The following is a 17629-nucleotide window of genomic DNA, read 5'->3' on the forward strand; positions in this document are numbered from 1 at the left end:
TGCCACAGGCTTGAGTTTGCAGATATTTGCAGGGAGTTTATTTAGGGTATACAGTGTTTTTTTGTTGTTGTGGTGGTGTTTTTCCTGATAGTTGTTTCTTCTGCTTTGTACCAGATTTAAAATATGTACATAACTGTAATTTTGTTGTTGTTTTGAAACACCGTTAAAACAGTGACAGAATCTTGAAAAAAAAAAAAGAAAGAAAGTTGAAAATTTTTATCATGGCTTTAGGTAAAAAAGCAATACCCAAAATAGGCTGAATGTGAATCTCACCATATATCCTTAGGAGGCAGACACAGATAAGGGGAAATTTTACTACTAGGACCTCACCTAATGTCTGTCCAAGAAGAATTATTGTTCATTAAAACAGTTGTTGAATGACTATGGATAGACCATCTTAATACATACACCATTTCTTAAATGAATGTAACCTGTTCTCTGTGGGCTGAGAATGAAGACAATCACTCAAGTCAAATAGCTTTGACCATAGCAGGAAGTCTGTATCCAAAAGTTGTGCCTACAATTCATTCCTTGGTGCACCAGAACTGTCAACTCTCAGCTTAGTTTCGATGGAGGTAAAATCCTTTGGTGATGTGAGGGTCACTGAAGGACAACCTTATTACAATGAAACCCAATGTCTAAAAATTGTTCTTATTTTGTGCTTGTACCACAGTAAGAGCCAAGATTTTAAACTCTACTAAATACAAAACAAACAAACAAAAAGACTTTATATATTTATGTTCATTTAAGAAAATACTAGTAGTGATGTATTATTTTGAAATATACAGTTAGTATGTTTGGAGTTATTTAAAGTTTATATTGAGAAAAATGTATTTTCACTATTGCTGTAGACGAGCATCTACATAAGACTGTTAAATTGATTGTTGTTTTATATCAAACAACTTTTATAATACTTATTTTTATTGTTATAATATTTTATAAATTTTAAGGAATATGACAAAAAAGATATTGTAGGTGTTGAAGGGGGGTCTCTGGGAGGAGTTGGGGTACAAAAGGGAAACAAGAATGTGATTTAATTCTATTTATTAAAATATGTCTTTAAATGTTAACAAATTCAGATAAATTGAAATTATGTAACTTTTCTCATATAATGCAATAAAAGTTAAAAAAACATGTTTATCTTAACTCAGAATCTTTACTCAAAGGGAAAATGGGTAATTTCAATATAACATACCAGGGCTGAGCATCAGACAAAAATACAGTGAAAACAGTTCCCTCTAGGTGACAAAACAATGACACTGTCCAGGATGAAATTCTTCAGGGTAGGAAGAATGGGTGGTCTCTGTGCAAAGAGACACCATAAGCAAAGGCTGTGCTTATGAAAAAAGCTAACAGATGAATAGAGAATGGCAGGGTGTGGATAGAAAAAAAGATTATCCCTAAAGAAAGCATCATTTTTCAAATAGATAGGAGAGAAAATTTCTACCTTATTTTAAATTTAGAAAAATAATTTTTTTGGAAAAATCAGGCATGTCATTTATTGAAAATTACCTAGAGCTCTGGCTTTCCAGTTAAACACCTAATGTAGAAATGGCATTGTTTTCTTCTTCCAATCCCTGACCTCTATAGCCATAAATAGATCAGAGCTGAAGAGTCTAGAATTGGCCAAACTTTCTCCTTGGCAAAGCTAGTGTCACCAGTTTCCATATACCAGGTCCATTTGCCCACAAGATGTTTTAAAACTAGGTCTTGTATGATGATTAATATTCATTCCCCTACATGACAATATTTAAAAGCACACAGGAGACAAACCACTGGATACAGCTATAATGGAGAGTCCGGATTAGCCCTATTGGAGTGGGAAGAGCCACTCTCAGAGTGGGTTGCACTATTCCAGGAGCTAGAGCTCCAAATTAAATATAAAGAGAAAAGAGTGAGCTGAGCACTGACACTCATCACCCTTTGCGTCCTGATGACAGATGCAATGGAACCAGCTGCCTCGGGGTGCTGTGGCCAGAGCTTCACTATCATGGTGAACCATACCCTTACGAGTACAATTCAAAATAAATATTTCCTTAATTAAGTCGATTTTGTCAGATGCCATGTGTAAGCTACAAGGAAAGTATCTAATATAGCTGGGTGCTGAGAAAAGGGTTTGCTTGTTCTTGGCAAGAGAGCCAGCAGCTGCAGAGGACAGTAAATAACTAAACAAAATCCCTCCTTCACTTCTTGCAAGTTTGTCCTAAGGCAGATGTGACTAAGGAATACCCCTTCAAAGCAAGTGCTATGGATGTCGGAGACCCAGACACACTGGCTTCTTTGCTAACACTTCATGTGTGGACAGGGGTGGGAAAACTTCATCTCTGTTGCAGACATTGGGGACTTCCAAGTAGACTCTAAATTCCATCTAGCCATGATGTGGTTAGAGTGATTAAACCTCCAGGGACAATAATGGTAGCAATTTGCCATGGGAACTACATTGCAGTTGATCAATCACCACTGCACAGTGGCCAGGATATAATATTTGGAATCTGACTAACAGGGCTTGAATCTTCTCACCTACTATGATTTGCAGGCAGTTTGCCTGAACAATTTAAGCTCCCCTATTCATCTGATGAAAGGCACCAGTAGCCTCTTAAAAATAAATTCACTAGACTCTGTAATCTGATATTTAGTGTCTCGCTTCTAAAAACTTCCTTCTTTCAACTATTGCTTTCTTAAATCATCCAGTAATGTTGTTCAATGTACTTGCATGTGATCCTGCCTTTCCCCTTGTTTCATTTTCTCTGTCTGTCATAGACAGGTCTATAGAAAATGGGGTTGTGAAGTTCTTTTTTTTTTTTCAGGCTCCCTAGGCAACCACATTGGTTATGATATTGTGATATCTTTATCGACCTCTCAAAAAAAAGTGACTCCTGGATCTTTGGTTCTAAGCCCTGGCTTTTCTAAGTCTATGGTTATAGATCTGACTATGTACAAAATATTACCATAACCATAATAAATAAAAGCAAAATTTACATATAAATAAATTCTTCTTCCAGTTTTCCATACACACTGAGGCAAAGATGTTCTTGAGTGCAGCTGCACATAGCACATTTGACCAAAAGTTAAGACATGAGCCAAGAGACTCAAAATATCTGGTAAAGAAAATCAGAAAATGTGAGCAGCCCTGAGGATAATCACAGAAATTAATGGAAGCATTTCATACATGTTTAAATCTGTGAAAAAATCTATCATGGTATTTATTTTTAAAGACTTATAGGTCATCTTCAAAAGGTTTCAGGAAACTTATTGAGAATTGGAAAACAAAGAGAAAAAGTCTTTTCCCAAATAGACTGTTCCTTAAGGCAAATAAGAAGTTGATGGAGTAAAGTGTTTACTTATAAGAAATAATGGCTACTAAATGAGAAGGAACAGCAAAACCAGAATATATAGACTGGGAGATGACTCAGTTAATAAAGTGCTCACCACACTAGCATGAAGACCTAAGGCTGGATGCTCAAATCTGATGTAAGAGTTGGGTACAATGATGTGACCTTGTAACTTTAGTACTGGAGAAATAAAGACAGGCTGATAGCTAGTTGACTAGCCAGTCTAGCTGAATAGAGGCTCTTCAAATTCAGTGAGAGATCCTGTTTCAAAACTTAAATGGAAAGCAACTGAAGAATATACCCATTATCAACCTCTATCCTCTATACCAATATAGCTAAGTGTGCATATTCCCCTGCCTACACATGTGTATATACACATGAATCTGTACAAGCATACTGCAGAATACTATCAAATCATCACATATCATAGACCATAATAAAATAAAAATACTAATAAGTATTTTTAACTACTTCTCATTGTTCCCCTTCTTAGTCATCTTCTTACCTCAGCTATCACCCCTTCCTCATATTCATGGCTTCTACTTATTACTGCTATCTATAAATAAAAAATGTAAACAAACATGGTGAATCCATTTACTGTTGACCACTTAGTTTTGGATAACCATTGAGGGAACTTAACTCTGGGGAAAACTAATTCCGTCTCTCTCAGCTTATACTCTTCATCTCAGGGTAGGGCTCTGTGAGGTTTCCCTCATCCATCTTGGCATGTCAGCTGGTGTTGTCATCCTTCAGGTCTTGTTTAGGCAACCGTGTAGTTGAGATTTTGGTATAACTTTCCTGTTGTATCTAGAAGACTAGACTTGGTCCTTGGCTCTTACAATCTTTCCACCTCTTCTTTGATGTTCCCTGAGCCTTCTGTGTAGGAATGACATATCTACATTCAATAGAGATGTTCACCTCATGGTCAATGTTTCTCTTCATTTTTATCATTTGTGGCTCTCTGTAATGATTTATATATACTGTATAAAAAAATAAAGCCTCTTCAAGGAAGTGAGAACAACCCTCGTGTGGGGTACAAGGAACAGTATTTAGAATGCAGTCTGCAATTATACTGATTTAAGGGAGTGGCAGTAGTAGATTCACATTTCAAATCTATGCCCTTCCTCGCCACAGATAGTTGGCTAGGTAAATAGAGTTAGCCATGATTTCACTCCTTTTACATGGGCCTTAAGGCCAATTAGTCAGCTTTGTAGTTACCACATAACACATTTTTAAAAAGTACTCAAGACATGTTTAATTAAGGTACGCACATATATGCATACATGTGCAAACATACTCACAGACACACATGCACAGGCACACACACACACACACACACACACACACACACACACATTTGCTTTATAATATAAGTCTCCCTGACACTAGAAATAGCTGTAGACAAGAGTTCTAGTCTTACTTCTCATGGTATAACCTGAATCATTGGCAGGAGTCGGGCGGGGGGTGGGGAGATGGGTAGTCACTGTCAAGGATTACTCTCTGGTACTCTCAACTGCTCAAACCAGACAGTTTATTGCACCATAAAAATCACATAATTTTATCATAAAATCACACTGGGCACTGGTTAAAAGTAAAAATTTCTGATGCTCATCAAGAATCTCTCAGGAACAGGCTGGGAGCTCTAAGGCTTTACAGCTTTCTAATGATGTTCACAGCTTAAGAATCAAAGTGGTTAATTTCAAAAAATAATTGAGAATTCAACTAGGAATATTTTATAAACTGGAAGCTGGAGGCAGTTGGTCTAGAATTGGGTTTAGTATATAGAGTGATATAAATCTGGAACTCACTTTTATATGCTTTCAAAAGAATGTTGGATAAAGCCACCCATAGAGGAAAACACAGGGTGCTGAAGAGTTAAAAGGCAGTATTATCAAATCTGGGGACCAATCAGTAATCAGTCTTGTCCTGTATAACCCAAGTGGTTAAGAACTGTATGTATTCACAGACACACATATATCAAAGTATCAACTATTTTGACAGTGATGGATGCAAGAGTACAATTTAGACCTTATACTCAAATAGAGATATCCACTCCTTCTTCATTCCAATTGGAATTATACTCCAAGATGTAGGACTTACTTCATGTATGTGCCTATTCATCTGAGCCTTGTCCAGTATCTGGCATTATAATTTTCTTTTTGCTGAAAAGGAAGAAAATAAATTAATGTACTTTCAAATCAATCAATAAGTAGAGGATATACAGAGAGCAACAGAACTATGCCTGCTTCATTTTTCTTCTATCTCCACTTGCTGAGAGAATAGCACAATAGATTCTGGGGTCACACAAAAAGAGAGTGAAAGATTGAAAGATTAAGGTCTATAAAGATCACTCTCATTTACTGTAGACCAGGTGGGACATGGAGGACTCAGATGATCTCTGTACAAACCATTCTATGATTTTCAATGCTCAGAAATGATGTTACTAGCTTGTATCATAGTTAACAAAAATTAATTTCCTAGGTTGTTTTAAAATCCCAATTTTTATTGTAAAAGACTGGCAATTAACATAGCAGAGCTGGAGGGGATGGAGAGATGGATCTGCAGTTACCAGTATTTACTGCTTTTTCAGAAGACCTGAGTTCAGGTTCTGGCACTCATATCAGTCAGGTGGCTCAGCACATCCTTTAACTCTGGCTCTAAAAGATTTGATATCTCCTGGCTGCTGTAGTTTCCTGGACTCACTTGAGCACATAGGTAATAAAACAAATGTTTAAAGAAAAGAGGTTTAGGGCTGGGATGTAGCTCAGTTGGTAAGGCATTGCCTAGTACGTATAAAGCCCTAGGTTTGCTATCCAGCATCATACAAACAGGGCATGATGAACATGCCTGATAATCCAGCACTCCAGGGGTGTAAATAAAAGGATAAAAAGCTTAAATCCATACTTGGCTACTTAGTGAGTTGGAGGCCAGCCTAAAGTATATGAAACACTGTCTCCAAAAAAACCCAAAATCTCATTTCTATTTTTAACTTTAAAAAAAATCTTTTGTGCTGGGTGGTGGTGGCACACGCCTTTAGTCCCAGCACTTGGGAGGCAGAGGCAGGCAGATTTCTGAGTTCGAGGCCAGCCTGGTCTACAAAGTGAGTACCAGGACAGCCAGGTTTACACAGAGAAACCCTGGGACAAAAACCTTTTGTGTTTAAATCCTTTCCATGTATCTATATCTGTGTATATGTACATGCATGGTGCCCATTTAAGCCAAAGGGGGAATCAGATGGTTGTGAGCCAATGTGTCGATGCTGGCCCACCAGAAGAATACCCAGTGCTCTTAACCATAAAGCCATTTCTCAAGCCCCATTATTTCCTGATAATTGAGATTGTATGTGTTATGTGCTTAGAAGATGGCTTAGAAAATAGTAAGCACTGGATGTTTCTTATTGAAACAACTTACCAAGAGAGACAGCACTTATGGCAGTGTTTTGATAAAATAAGTTTACTTCATTAGATCTAAGTAATGGAGGACGGATTCAATAACTCAGCAGGTGAGTGCTTGCCTAGCATGGGAGAGGCTCTGAGTTTCATCTCCTATATCATGTTAAAAAATAATCACACTACTACTATTTTAAAAGGCTGAATGTGTCCAGTTGACTTCTACAAAGAAGCATACACAAGTGTGGGCTATACATATTATTAGTGAGCATCCTTGGACTAGCAGTCAACAGAACACACAGAGTTTTAATGCATTGTTTGTTGCACTTACAACATTGTTCCATATAACCTAGATTGCTTTCTTCCTTAACTTCCTGACATGATGTTCAGATTCTTTATCTGTAAAATAGGTATAGTGGTTTCCATAGTTACAAAAATCCAGATAATAATATTTCCTTCACAGTGTCATTAGATGAATAAAACTGGATTTATTTGTAGAGTTTCCCTTAAAATAGAATGCTTACCCAGTGTTTGTACATTTTAAAATGCTATTATGACTCATCTTCTTGCTTTAATACTTAAAAAAATACTCATCAGTAAAGTAGGACTGATTTGTCTACTAATGTTTTACAAATATATGGAGGCCAATATCCCATGAATTAATTACTGTATCAGTTTTCTATCACCATTTAACAGCCAGTTTACAAATTCAGCAGCCAAAATGAACCCAAGTTTATTTTCTTACAGTTTGAGGCAAAGTTCTGAGCATTCCTGATCTCTGTCCTCCTGTAGGTGTTCCACATGGCTACCACCAAAATACCTGTTGGAGCATTAGTCTTATCTGATACTCCCAAAAAGGATTCATTTTTCACATCTATTCATCCAGGTGTTGGGAAAATTCAATTCATTGTGTTTGTTGGACTGAGAAGTTCCATTGCTTCCAGGAAGTTTGTAGGAAACTACCTGAAGTTTCTAGGAATCATTTAGAGTTCCTTATCATGTTGTTTCTAACATGTCATTTTGCTTCTTGATGTTTATCAGACTAGGGGGAGGAATACTGTAATGTCATGTAATGTAGTCATGTGATCACTTGCCTATACTTGCCTTTTTTAAATCTCACTGACTATAAAGTGAGTCACAGATAAGTGTGAATGTCAGGAGACATAAGACCATCTAGAAACACAAGGGGAAACACACTTCTAGTGTATATTTGAAGCTTCTTTTTTGCTATGTACCCAGCCATGCCAAGGGAAATACTGAACAAGTATCTGCTATATGAGCAGTATTACATTAGGGCCAATATAAGCTCTGATAATGAACATGACATAAAATTACTCTTAGCATAAGAATATAGGTGATGCCACAATAATCATGCAGCAATAGTTAGAGTGTTGAGAAAAGAGAAATGAATTATGACTGACATGCTTAAAAGACAAAACTGGAAAGACAGCTACTGGGAAATGAAAAGTCCGGGCTTCCTGGAAAAGGAATAAACTGGGAAGATGACAACTTTCAGGGAAATGTAAAACATTTGACTTTGTTTTGGAAGCAATGAATGATATAAAAGACTTGTTTGTTTTTCAATGTTTGGGTTTGAAGAACAGGATTATAATCCTTGTACAGTATGGATTATTCTGTAAATAATGCCACTGAAAATATACCAGAAGTCAGTCACAGCTAACTTGCCTATAATTACTGTTTCCTATTCTTCCTAAATATGAAAATGAAATAGTAAATGTTGGTTGTTTTAGTACTCTGTGATGTCCTTTAAAAAAAATCTTTTGATAAATGCTGGCAACTTGTATGACAGTGATTTCTGCCCATACATGGTTAAGAGCAAGAACGACTTAAGCTGTTATAATGTTAAGCCTTATCAGTGAAGGTGTAGAATTGAAAGGCTTTAAGCTGGGTAGAGGAAAATGATTTAAGGGTTCAGATGAGTTGCACAGGCCCATAAAATGGTATTAAATCAGTTCTGAAAAGATTTGAAGGGAACACAACACCCTGGAAGTGTGCTATACTTTGGTATCATTAACAAATGATTGGACAACAGGAGAGGAAAATACGAGATGGGATATCAGACCCTGCACAAGACACTGTAAGTCATAAGTAGTATTTGAGTCATGATAGTTGACAACTCAGCCATCGTTCCTTATCATACCAGTGCTGATCACTGGGGCAGTGGGGTGGGAGGAGCAGTGGTTGTGCAGAACTCCTAATGTTGGGGGCTGAGAGAGCCATTTGGAGACATTTTGGTTTTGTGTGTTGGATGACTCAGGAACATTGTGACCTTGCATAACTTTGACCATAAGAAAATTTAGCCTGAAAGCCTTAAGAGAGTTGGTTTATAATCAAGAATATATCCATAACACAAGTTGATCAATGACTACTTCCCTTTCTGTATCAAGTGACCTCATATGTCCTTTTAGCTCCCAGAACATCCCTGTATGGTAATTATCATCTAAAGGAGTAGCTGCCAACTCCTGTGAGGTATGCTTTTTGAGACAAAGAATAGAGAGGTTATGACAGATTTATCTTAACTCCTTTGTGCCCTTGCCTATTGAGGATGATGATATTGTATTAAATATAAAAGGCAGGGGCTAACTTTTCCCTGGTGACCATGTATTGCTGTCTGTCTTGCCCTGGGCACTTTCTGTGTCATATTTAACTTCATAAAAACTGTACAAATTCAGGCAAGGAAATATAAATGGGTGAGTGGATGGATGGATGGGTGGGTGGGTGGATGGATGGATCAATAGATCAATTAAGCAACTTCTTAAAACTCATGAAGGATAGGGCAAGTCTTCAAAGCTTGCTATCCATCCAATTTACCCACAGTCCTTCCCACCAACCTCCATGATACCATTAAAAACTTCTATTAGTTGTTAGACAACAAAACTATACACTTTAAAGTTAACTATCAATAGGTGTCTGGGTTAAAGTATTTGATTTTCAGCTTCAGAGACTATATATTGAACCTATAAAAATTATTTGAGTCACCATGCTCAAAGGCCACAGCTGGTAGAGTTCTTTTACGCCGCTACCTCTGAGCTTCTGCTACTGGTTGCTTCTTGGGGCCAGATGCTCAGGGATCAATAACAGACAGAGGTTGAGAAAATATGCTATGACTCATTACTCCTTTACTTGAGGCTTTTTATATGAGGCTAGTGGTATAGTCTTATGTTTAAAGTGTTGGCATTAATACTTTCCTTTGTTGCAATAATAGAAGAAGAAAATATATTCCATGATAGAACCAGATTACTGAATATTAATCAATCAGCTCCCAAATTGCTTGAAATTGGTGCTAATAAGAAGCCCCTTTAAGGATAACTACCTATGTTACCAGTTTTACTTTACTCTGCACTGCATAGCTTGACTAATTGAGGCCTTGTTTCCCAGAGATTCCTATTTGGTATATAAAGCTTACATACTGAACCCTTTACAAACTGAGGAATTAATTTCTCTGTATGACCTGGATATTTCTCCTAGTGTCCAGATATATTACAAGTTCTGACACCTGTTTGCAATTGTGGATTCTCAGTCTTGGATAGCCAGATCATTTGATATATTAAATATGAGTCCTGTTACATATGAATCCAAGTAGATTTTTATGAAATCAGTATATTTCAGCTAGCAAACTGTGGTTAGTTGATACAGTGCACAGAGACCTACAGAGATGAAGAAGATTAAGGTGAAAAAACCCACAATTGATTAAAGTACACTAGTTCAGGAAATAAAATCTCAGTGTGTATTGACATCCTTACCCCAAATTCTTCAAAATTTTATATGAATGAGAATCTCATGGAGATCATGCCACAATGCAAATTTAAGTTCTAGAATGAGGCTTGCCAAATTATATTTCTAATAGCTATTCTTAGATAATTATTTTTCTGATCTGTAGCTCATTCTCCGAGTAAGAGTTGGAAGAAAAACTAACAGTGACAGCAACAAAATAACAAAAAATAAAACAAAAAATAGTTCCTTAGTAGGATTGGATGTGTATGAGAAGGAATGGAAATTAGGTTAATCTGTTAGCTATCACCAAAGAGGCAATTGCTTATCCAGCTATTAATAAAAGATTTATCTTAACTTTTAATTCTATGAATGGGCAATAATTCTGTACATATATGTATGTAGATATGTGCATGAGAGTGCAGGAGCCAAGAAGAGGGTGTTGGATCATCAGGAGCTGGAATTACAGGTGACTGTGATTCCATTTTGGATACTGCAATCAAAACTTGGCTACTCTATAAGAAAAGCATGTTCTCTAAACCACTGAGGCGTGTCTTCAGCCCTTCAGCCAGCTTTTGAAGAGATCAAAATCACAGGACTTTGTATGTTTTATATATTGCCAATGTATATTCAACCAGTTATACTCATACAATGACTGGCCAGTAAAAGGGATCAGAGCTTATGTGTTGGCCTTGATCCTCGTTTTATGGGGCAGAGTCAATTCTCCATTATGCAAGCAAGCAGGGACTCTAGAAAGAATGAAACGGAAGTCAAATGGAATTTCATCGTTCACTAACCATTCTACCTTGGTCAGAGCTTTTTTTTCTGAGTAAATTTCCTTTAGCAGTGAGCCCAGAAAATAGTAACCTCTATCTACTACTGTATCTACCTACTATATTAGTGAAGTCATTTCAATCAGCTTAAGAAGCAACTTTGACATGCTTCATGCATTAATACTTGCATTACAAATCAATAATGATATTTGACACAGATTTTGATGCTATTTTGAGGATTCAACATCTTCCCATTTTGTTGGCCCATGTGTTATGTTTTCAGAGCTCTGCATCTAAACCAGAAAGTGTGGAAATGGATACAGGAGAATGAGTAAATATTTGCCTTAGCAAATTAAGAAGTGACACCCATCAATTCTATATGTTTTCTGAGTAGAACTTAGTCACTTGGTCTTATCTCTCTTCTATGAAGAAATAATAATATAGGCTATGTTTATGTCCAGAACAAAGAGGAAATATATTTTATGAATGTCTATCTCTTCTTAGCTAGGCAATTAAATCTCATGCTCCAAAATATTCATGATGTATAATAGATTAACTTCTCTCCTATTGCTTGTAGAATGATACTATCCATGTACTAGAAGAAATTGGGAAAATCATCATTCAAGTACAGTTTCATAGTGATACCACAGATGCTGTCCAGAAGATCCAGTGAGGAAATGTGTAGAGGCATTCATACAATCTATAAGATTACATGAATGCAAAATGCTATGGAAAAGAAAAATAAATGAAACAGGCTGAGGTGAGAACAGTAGTAAGTGTGGGAAAAACAGAGGCACAAAAAAAGCTACTTTCCTCTTTTGCAATATTGACAACTGTCTGGATTATCTAATAACATCTTGATTTTTTTTAAATAAGTCTTAAATGCACTCACTCCTTTTATTTATTTTATGTAGGTGACTACACTGTTACACACCAGAAGAGGTCATCAGACCCCATTATAGATAGTTGTGTGCCACCATGTTTTTTTCTGGAAATTGGACTCAGGACCTCTGGAAGAGCAGTCAGTGCTCCTAAGCACTGAGCCATCTCTCCAGCCCATTTTGATTCTTATAGGTCTCTTACCCTGAAGTCTCTTTAAATGCATAACTTTACTGAACTCCTTCCTTAAGCCTACTGTGCCAATGGTACTTTTAGAAACCTCAAGTAACATACTATGTTTTTTAACTGGCACACTGAATGTTAGTTTGATAGCCATGCAACTTAATAAGAACAGAAGTTACTTTGCATCTTTCTCCCTTCCTTGGTCCATAGAAATCAGCATTCAATGCCTATGTTTAGAATACTTTGCTTATTTAGATTTTTTTAGAGGTAAGTGTATTGTTATTTATTTTGACTCACTGGAGGCTCAACAAGCATGTTGAGGGCCTCTGAAGAGGGCACGCTCCCTAAGAGTTACCTCATACTTGTTGTTAATTGGGCAGATCTTTATACATCCTTAAATAAGTGTATTGGTTGGGGTTCTCTAGAGGAACAGAACTTATAGAATGAATACATATAGAAAAGGGGTTTATTAGAATGGCTTCCAGACTGTGGTCCAGCTAGTCCAACAATAGCTATATATCAATGGAAGATCCAGTAGTCGCTTAGTCCACAAGGCTAAATGTCTCAGCTGGCCTTCAATATATGCTAAACTCCCAAAGAAGTAGGATTCAATGGCAGTAAGGGCATGAACTTGCTAGTAAGAACAAGAGTAAGCAGGCAAAAAGAAATAGCTTATTTCTTCCACACCTTTTATACAGGCTTGCCTATGCTCCAGGGTAAAGGTAGACCCTTTTACCTCAAAAGTTGTAGATTAAAGGTGTGTCTCCTCACATCAGTGATGTGGATTAAAACTGGGTTTTCCACTCCAAATAAGTTAATTAAGAGAAAATTCCTCACAGTTGTACTCATTTGGGTTGTAGTTAATTCTGGATGTAGTCAAGTTGACAACTAAGAACAGCCGTAGCAGTAAGACCAAGGATAACAGCAATGCGTGGAGGATTTTACCCCTAGGATTTCCATACAAGATGCTAATTATTTCAGGAACTAGAATAAACTGGTACAGTGCTCACTCTGTGGAGCTGATAACTATGTTTTTCTCAGTGGTGCCCAAATTATATATCAAGATGTATACATACTGTACCTGATTTGGAAATAAGATGGTATGCATAGAGTAAAGGCTAATATTGCTCTTTGGAGAATCAATAATGTTTTTCTAGAATGGCTTGCAGGGATAGCCTGTGTCCCTAGAAAAGCCAGGACAAAAGCAGAAGCCAAAGTTCTGTTTTCGCAATCACTTACTCCTATATGAAAGAGATGCTAAGTCTATATTGCCTTGCCATCACAATTTAGTCATTCCAGTAAAATCCATTAATGTGCTTTATCTAGTTAATCTCACAAATTCTATGCAAGCCTGGTCCAGTGACTTTTCTGTGACAAGCTATCAGACATCCCTTCTTAATTTTAAATTTCTCCATTTTACAAGAACTTGGTAAATAATTATATCTGACAGCTTTTAATCCATGTAAGAGTGATCACTGGCAATGAGGGCTTTGGAAGAATTGTGTGCATGTTGTCCTTCTGGTACATTCTGTTACCTGCTTTTTAATCAACAGATATGCCACACACCGACAGAGTCTTTCATTACACAATCTATTCAGGGAATCTAGCGTTTTTTTTTTTTAACTTCTGGTAAATGATAAGCAGTGAGGATGCACCCCCTGCTAGAAAAACAGATTTATTAATAAATAGCTGACACTTTGTACTTTTGCAGAATATCAAAGCAATTAGTGACAACAGTGAAATGATTTTCAATACTTACTAAGCTAAATATCATATTGATTCATACACAAAACTTTTTCTAAATAACAGTTGCTGAGTCCCTGCACAGCTCAGAGCAGCCAGGGAATGAAGAAATGGCAGCCAAAGAAATGACAGAAAGACACACATTCAAAAAAAGGTGGGACCAGGTGGTTTAGACTCTAAGGGAGAAGTTACAGCACCCAGAATCTCAGTATGTTTATTACATACAGTTGGACAGGGAGGTAGGGCTATTGCACACAGCTGACAAAAATGCCTATTGCAGACAAATAAAAAGGAAGCAGAGTCATTGTATACAGCTGGACAAGCAGGCAAGGTTGACTCATCTCAAAACAATCACTCTTGTAGGGGAATCTGTCTTCAGACCATAACTATACAAGGAGAGAAAGCTATGGCAGAGATTTTCTTCATACTCTGAACATTAGCACATGGACCTGAGGATAGCTTTCCCATCCCTCTAATGTCACCCTTCCCATCCCTCTAATGTCACCAGGCTTTGCCTTTCCCTTGGAACTGAGGCATTGGGGTTGTAGAAAATTACTGTGGCCCTGTAAGCAGCAGGAGTTCACTCTGGACAGTCGAAGAATTCTTTACTGTATTTGATCGATTCTCTTAAATAATAACAAGTATAGAAAAGAAGAAGACACCAGTAAATCTGCCTATCTCTTTTCCTGGATCACTCATTATGGAAACCACTTTATGTTAAAAAAAACAAAAAAAACAATGGTACAATATAACTAGGAGATTAATGAAATCAAATACTGTTTTGTCTCCCGTGTGTGGCTCTCTCTCTCTCTCTCTCTCTCTCTCTCTCTCTCTCTCTCTCTGTGTGTGTGTGTGTGTGTGTGTGTGTGTGTGTGTATGTGTGTGTGTGTTGTAAGGGAGGGAGTGAGAGAGAAAGAGAAGCTTTCAGAAATTCTCTGGATTTTATGTAAAGTTGGGATATCCACTTGTCTAAAAATGGAAGTTTCACTGTGGGAGAAAAATGGAGCATTTAGATCGTAAAATCTAAAAGCATAAAATTGCTGGATGTTAAACCAGAGAAACTCAAAGAGATGTGCTAGTCTGATTCCTCCCCTGGAGAAATACAGTATTAGAACCCCTCCTTACTGGACACAATGTTATAGATGACATATTGAAGCCAGTGAAGAGAACCCAATTCTCCAGGAAATAAAATTTTAGTTTTGTTTTTGGGGTTTTTTTGTTTGTTTGTTTGTTTGGGTTTTTTGTTTTGTTTTGTTTTGTTTTTTACTTCATTTTTCAGTTGAGATGCCTGGACTGGGAAGATGGCTCCGTGGGTAAAACACTGGCTGTGCAAGCTTGAGGAGCAGACTTAGAATCCTCAGCACCCACATGACAGCAGAAAGGTGCCAGTGTGCTATCCCAGCAGCACAGGAAACAGGCAGGCAGAGAACTCAGGCAGGCAGACAGAGAACTCAGGCTTGCTAGACCAGGCAAATCTGCTATCTGTAGATTAAACAGCCTCTGGTTCCATCCATTTGCCTGCAAAACTCATGAATGTCCTCATTTTTGATAGCTGAGTAGTATTTCATTGTGTAAATGTACCACATTTTCTGTATCCATTCTTCTGTTGTGGGACATCTGGGATGTTTCCACCTTCTGGTTATCACAAATAAGGCCTCTATGAGCATAGTGGACCATGTACCCCTGTGGCATGGTGGAGCATCTTTTAGGTATATTCCCTAGAGTGGTATAGTTAGGTCTTCAGGTAGATCTATTTCCAATTTTCTAAGGAACCTCCAGATTGATTTCCAGAGAAGTTTTACCAGTTTGCAGTCCTACCAAGTATTCCTCTTTCTCCATATCCTCATAACAACATGTGCTGAGTTTTTTGTCTTAGCCTTTCTGATTACTGTAAGGTAGAATCTCTAGGTCATTTTGATTTGCATTTCCCTGTTGACTAAGACTTTGAACATTTCTTTAAGTGCTTCTCAGCCATTAGAGAATTCTCTGTTGTGAATTCTCTGTTTAGTTCTATACCCCTCTTTTTGATTGGGTTGTTTGGTTTCTTGGTGATTAGCTTCTTGAGTTCTTTATAAATTGTGGATATTAGCCTTCTATTGGATGTTGGGTTAGTGAAGATGTTTTTCCCAATCTGTGGGTTGCTGATTTGTCCTATTGACAGTGTCCTTTGCCTTTCAGAAGCTTTCTAGTTTCATGAGGTCCCATTTATCAATTCTTGATCTTAGAGCCTAAGCCATTGGAGTTCTGTTTTGGAAATTTCCCCTGTGCCGATGAGTTTGAGACTCTTTCCCACATTCTCCTCTATTAAAGTATATGCTTGGTATGTACTCACTAATAAGTGGATATTAGCCAACAAAGTACAGAATTCCCAGGATACAATCCACAGAGCTCAAGAAGGCTAACATGCAGAAGGGCCCAAGTAAGGATGTCTCAATCCCAATTGGGAGGGAGAAGAAAGTAATCACAGAATGGGAAGAGAGGGAGGGATCTGGGTGGGAAAGGGCAACAGGGAGGGGAAGAAGAGATCATAATCAGGTATTTGGGGGAGGGGCAGACTAGACTGAAGCCTCAGCTGAAGACCAGCAGAATGAATTGAAACAGAAAACCTTGGAATATAGGAGGTAGGGGGACCCTCTAGACTGCACCAGAAACCTGGGAGGTGAGAGACTCCCAGTACTCAAAGGGAGGGACCATAGATAAAATGCCCTACAGTGGGCAGAGGGAACTAGTAGAGTCCACCTCCAGTAGAAAGACAGGGCATCAAGTAGAGGGATGGGGTTGCCATCCCATAGTCAAAATCTCTGACCCAGAATTGTTCCTGTCTATAAGAACTGTAGGAACAAAAATGGAGAAGAGCCTGAGGAAAAGGAGGTCCTGTGAGAGACCCAAATTGGGATCCAGCTCAGGGGGAGGCCCCAAGGCCTGACACTATTACTGATGCTATGGTATGCTTACAAACAGGGGCCTATCATGACTGTCCAACAAGCTGCTGAAAGAGTCAGACGCAGATATTTACACCCAACCACTGGACAGAAGCTTGTGAACCCTGTGGTTGAATTAAGGAAAAGCTAGAAGAAGCTGAGGAGGAGGGCGACCCTCTAAGAAGACCAGCAGTCTCAACTAACCAAGTCTCAGGTATCTCTCAGACACTTAGCCATTAACTGGCAGCATACACCAGCTGATATGAGGCCCTTAACACATATACAGCAGAGGACTACCAGGTCTGGACTCAGTCAGAGAAGATGTACTTAACCCTCAAAAGAGTTGGGGCTCCAGGGAATGGGGAGGTCTGGTGAGGGTGGGAATGGTGGCATCCTCTTGGAGACTGGGGTTGGGGGTGGGAGGAGGTGTGAGATGTGGAACAGTCAGAGGGTGGACCTGGAGGGGGGAAAAGTCTGAATTGTAAAAAATGATTAATGAATAAATTAGAAAGAGAGTAAGAAAGAAAGAAAGAAAGAAAGAAAGAGAGAGAAAAAAGAAAGAGAGAGAGAAAGAAAGAAAGGAAGGAGGAAAGGAAGGAAGGAAGAAGTTCTATCACATCTGATGTGGAGGTAATGGAGGAATGTACCCACCATCAATATTGAATGTCTATATATTC

The sequence above is a fragment of the Mastomys coucha genome, unplaced genomic scaffold (genome assembly GCF_008632895.1).
Source record: "Mastomys coucha isolate ucsf_1 unplaced genomic scaffold, UCSF_Mcou_1 pScaffold6, whole genome shotgun sequence".
NCBI classification, from domain to species: Eukaryota; Metazoa; Chordata; class Mammalia; order Rodentia; family Muridae; genus Mastomys; species Mastomys coucha.